Raw genomic sequence first — 5,455 nt, 5'->3', positions numbered from 1 at the left:
TGGTTATGGAAAAAAACAAAAAAAAAAGCTATGCTTTTACCACACCAAACTTAGAATGTTGCTCGCCCTCGAGCAAAAGAAGAAGGAATAGAAGAAGAAGAAGATATGGAGGTGTGTATTCAGCCATATGGGTGGGATTGGGTGGGGAAGAGATATTGAATTTTGAAGGTCAATGGGTGTATGGATGTGAGTGGTAAAGGGTTAACAGAAGGGATGGTCATGAATGGAGAGAGAGAGGGTGAGGTGGGTGGGGATCCTGTGGGGACCACAGATCCTGAGATGATCTTGTGGGGTCCACAGATCCTGAGATGATCCTGTGGGGTCCACAGATCATGAGGTGTCAAGGATTTACATCCCTGCACCCATTAGGCATGTAAAATACCCTTGCACACAACTCTGGGCATTCAGCGCCAGGTTGGTGCCCATTTTGGGCGTTCAGCGCCAGAACCATGCTCTGTTCTGGCGTTGAATGCCAGGCAGATGCTTCCTCCAGGGTGTGATTTTTCTTCTGCTGTTTTTGATTCCATTTTCAATTTTTATATTTATTTTGTGACTCCACATGATCATGAACCTATAAAGACATATAACTAAGAAAAATACAGTTAGATAAATAAAAATTGGGTTGCCTCCCAACAAGCGCTTCTTTAATGTCAATAGCTTGACAGTGGGCTCTCATGGAGCCTTACAGATGTTCAGAGCATTGTTGAGACTCTCCAACACCAAACTTAGAGTTTGGATATGGGAGTTCAACACCAAACTTAGAGTTTGGTTGTGGCCTCCCAACACCAAACTTAGAGTTTGATTGTGGGGGCTCTGGTTGACTCTATTTTGAGAGAAGCTTTTCATGCTTCCTCTTCATGGTTGCAGAGGGAAATCCTGGAGTTTTAAACACAAGGGAGTCCTCATTCCATTGAAGGACTAGTTCACCTCTGTCAACATCAATCACAGCTCTTGCTGTGGCTAGGAAAGGTCTTCCTAGGATGATGGATTCATCCTCTTCCTTTCCAGTATCCAGGACTATGAAATCAGCAGGGATGTAAAGGCCTTCAACCTTTACTAACACGTCCTCAACTTTTTCATAAGCCTGTTTTCTTGAATTGTCTGCCATTTCTAATGAGATTTTAGCAGCTTGCACCCCATAGATTCCCAGTTTCTCTATTACAGAGAGGGGCATGAGGTTTATTCTTGAACCAAGGTCACACAGAGCCTTAAAGATCATGGTGCCTATGGTACAAGGTATTATGAACTTTCCAGGATCCTGTCTCTTCTGAGGCAATGTCAGTTGATCCAGATCACTTAGTTCATTGATGAACAAGGGAGGTTCAACTTCCCAAGTATCAATGCCAAATAATTTGGCATTCAGCTTCATGATTGCACCAAGAAACTTGGCTGTTTGCTCTTCAGTAACATCCTCATTCTCTTCAGAAGAGGAATACTCATCAGAGCTCATGAAGGGCATAAGGAGGTTCAATGGAATCTCTTTGGTCTCTAGATGAGCCTCAGAGTCCTTTGGTTCCTCAGAGGGAAGCTCCTTATTGGTCACTGGACATCCCAGGAGGTCTTCCTCCTTGGGATTCACGTCCTCCTCTCCTTCTTTGGGTTCGGCCATGGTGCTTATGTCAATGGCCTTGCACTCTCCTTTTGGATTCTCTTCTGTATTGCTTGGGAGAGTACTAGGAGGGATTTCAGTGATTCTTTTACTCAGCTGGCCCACTTGTGCTTCCAAATTTCTAATGGAAGACCTTGTTTCATTCATGAAACTCACAGTGGCCTTAGATAGATCAGAGACTAGATTTGCTAAGCTAGATGGATTCTGCTTAGAATTCTCTGTCTGTTGCTGAGTGGATGATGGAAAGGGTTAATTATTGTTAAACCTGTTCCTTCCACCATTATTAAAGCCTTGTTGAGGCTTTTGATCCTTCCATGAGAAATTTGGATGATTTCTCCATGATGAGTTATAGGTGTTTCCATAAGGTTCACCTAAGTAATTTACCTCTGCTATTGCAGGGTTCTCAGGATCATAAGCTTCTTCTTCAGAAGATGCCTCTTGAGTACTGTTGGATGCAGCTTGCATTCTATTAAGACTCTGAGAGATCATATTAACTTGCTGAGTCAATATTTTATTCTGAGCCAATATGGCATTCAGAGTATCAACCTCAAGAATTCTCTTATTCATAGGCGTCCCATTATTCACAGGATTCTTTTCAGAAGTGTACATGAACTAGTTATTTGCAACCATGTCGATGAGTTCTTGAGCTTCTGCAGGCGTTTTCTTTAGGTGAATGGATCCACCTGCAGAGGTATCCAATGACATCTTAGATAACTCTGACAGACCATCATAGAATATGTCCAGGATGGTCCATTCTGAAAGCATGTCAGAAGGACACTTTTTGGTCAACTGTTTGTATCTTTCCCAAGCTTCATAGAGGGATTCACCTTCTTTCTGTCTGAAGGTTTGAACATCCACTCTAAGCTTGCTCAGCTTTTGAGGAGGAAAGAACTTGGCTAAGAAAGCCGTGACCAGCTTATCCCAAGAGTTCAGGCTGTCTTTGGGTTGAGAGTCCAACCACACTCTAGCTCTGTCTCTTACAGCAAAAGGGAAAAGCATTAGCCTGTAGACTTCAGGATCTACTCCATTAGTCTTAACAGTATCACATATCTGCAAGAATTCAGTTAAGAACTGAAAAAGATCTTCAGATGGAAGTCCATGAAACTTGCAGTTCTGCTGCATCAGAGAAACTAATTGAGGTTTCAGCTTAGAGTTGTTTGCTCCAATGGCAGGAATGGAGATGCTTCTTCCATGTAAATTGGAATTAGGTGCAGTAAAGTCACCAAGCATTCTCCTTGCATTGTTGTTGGGTTCGGCTGCCATCTCCTTTACTTGTTCGAAATTTTCAATCAAGTTGTCTCTGGTTTGTTGTAATTTAGCTTCTCTTAATTTCCTCTTCAGAGTCCTTTCAGGTTCTGGATCAGCTTCAATAAGAATGCCTTTTTCTCTGTCCCTGCTCATAAGAAAGAGAAGAGAAAAAGAAAAGAAGAGGAATCCTCTATGTCACAGTAAAGAGGTTCCTTATTGTTAGTAGAAAAGAAGAAGAGAAAAATCTGAACTCAGAAAGAGAGAGAGAGGGTTTGGATTTTTGGTGGGTGAGGGAGAGATGTTAGTAGATGAATAAATAAATAGAATAAGATGAGAGAGGGAAAATTTCAAAAATAAATTTTTTTGAAAAGGAGTTAGTGATTTTTGAAAATAGTTTTTGAAAAAGGTTAGTAGTTTTTTTTCGAAAATAAAAATTAAAATAATAAAAAAGAAATTTTTGAAAAAGGGGGAAGATATTTTTGAAAATTAGAAAGAGAGAGAGTTAGTTAGGTAGTTTTGAAAAAGATAAGAAACAAAGAAAAAGTTAGTTAGTTAGTTGAAACAAATTTTGAAAAGATAAGAAGTTAGGAAGTTAGAAAAGATATTTTGAAATCAAATTTTTTTGAAAAAGGTAAGATAAGAAGACATTTTTGAAAAGATATGATTGAAATTAGTTTTTGAAAAAGATTTGATTTTTGAAATCTCAATTAATGACTTGATTCACAAGAAATCACAAGATATGATTCTAGAACTTCAAGTTTGAATCTTTCTTAACAAGCAAGTAACAAACTTGAAATTTATGAATCAAAACATTAATTGATTATGTTATTTTCGAAAATTTGACATAAAAAAATAAGAAAAAGATTTTTGAAAAATATTTTTGGAATATTCGAAAATAACTAAGAAATTTGAAAAATATTTGATTTTTGAAAAAGATTTTGAAAAGGATAAGATTTTCAAATTGAAAATTTGATTTGACTCATAGGAAACAACTTGATTTTAAAAATATTTGAAAAAGTCAACTCAATTTTCGAATTTGATGAGAGAAAAAGGGAAATATATTTTTTTGATTTTTGAATTTTTAATGAAAAACATGAAAATTATGCAATGCATGAAAATTTTAGATCAAAACATGTGATGCATGCAAGAATGCTATGAATGTCAAGATGAACACCAAGAACACTATGAAGATCATGATGAACATCAAGAACACATTTTTGAAAAATTTTTAATGCAAAGAAAACATGAAAGACACCAAACTTAGAATTCTTTAATGCTTAGACACTAAGAATTCAAGAATGCATATGAAAAACAAGAAAATACACAAAACATGCAAATGCAAAGATCAAACAAGAAGACTTACCAAGAACAACTTGAAGATCATGAAGAACACTATGAATGCATGAGAATTTTCGAAAAAAATGCAAGATGCACATGCAATTGACACCAGACTTATAACATGACTCAAGACTCAAACAAGAAACATGAAATATTTTTTATTTTTATGATTTTCTAATTTTTTTGGATTTTTCGAAAATTAATTGAAAAAGGAAAAGAAGGATTCCAAAATTTTTAATATGAATTCCAGGAATCTTGCATTCTTAGTCTAAAGCTTCAGTCCAGGAATTAGACATGGCTCACTAGCCAGCCAAGCTTTCAATGAAAGCTCCGGTCCAAAACACTAGACATCGCCAATGGCCAGCCAAGCTTCAGCATGTAAATCAGGAACAGCAGCAGGTGGATTAGCAACAACTAGCTTGCTCTTGATAACAAATTGCAAGCCTCAGTCCAAATGAATTAAGACATGGCTTTACAGCCAGCCAGGCTTCACATGCTTCATGGAACACTAAAATTCATTCTTAAAAATTCTGAAGAAAAATGTATTTTTGAAAACTTTTTTTTTTTCGAAAACAGGTGAGAAAATTTTGAAATATTTTTGAAAAATTTTTTAAAAGACAACAAAAAGAAAATTACCTAATCCGAGCAACAAGATGAACTGTCAGTTGTCCAAACTCGAACAATCCCCGGCAACGGCACCAAAAACTTGGTGCTGTTGCCGGATCAAACTTGGCACTGATGTTACCGGACCAAAAGCTTGCCGAAAACTCAAACAATCCCCGGCAACGGCGCCAAAAACTTGGTGCGCAGAAATTGTGATTACACTTTAATTATGTAAAATTCATCGCTCTTTCTTTCCCTGGTAATGGCGCCAAAAACATGATGCCAATACCATGGTTCACAACTTTGCACAACTAACCAGCAAGTGCACTGGGTCGTCCAAGTAATACCTTACGTGAGTAAGGGTCGAATCCCACGGAGATTGTTGGTATGAAGCAAGCTATGGTCACCTTGTAAATCTCAGTCAGGCAGAGAATTTCAGATAAGCGAATAGAGATGCTTTCGTTCCTCTGAACCTCTGCTTTCCTGCTATCTTCATCCAATCAGTCTTACTCCTTTCCATGGCTGGCTTTATGTGATACATCACCATTGTCAATGGCTACTTTCGGTCTTCTCTCGGGAAAATGATCCAAATGCCCTGTCACGGCATGGCTAATCGTCTGGAGGCATCACCCTTGTCAATGGTTTCATCCTATCCTC

General features: G+C 37.9%; 1 non-coding gene across 1 annotated transcript; it reads left to right on the top strand.

Annotated features, from left to right (window-relative positions):
• Positions 1-2,368: 2,368 nt before the first annotated feature.
• Positions 2,369-2,476, top strand: LOC112781137 (small nucleolar RNA R71). The gene has a single exon (XR_003191931.1). It is a non-coding gene; the product is annotated as a small nucleolar RNA R71 (small nucleolar RNA).
• Positions 2,477-5,455: the final 2,979 nt, after the last annotated feature.

The sequence above is a fragment of the Arachis hypogaea genome, chromosome 19 (genome assembly GCF_003086295.3).
Source record: "Arachis hypogaea cultivar Tifrunner chromosome 19, arahy.Tifrunner.gnm2.J5K5, whole genome shotgun sequence".
In the NCBI taxonomy this organism is placed as follows: Eukaryota; Viridiplantae; Streptophyta; class Magnoliopsida; order Fabales; family Fabaceae; genus Arachis; species Arachis hypogaea.
This window is presented reverse-complemented; position numbering and strand designations above follow the sequence as displayed.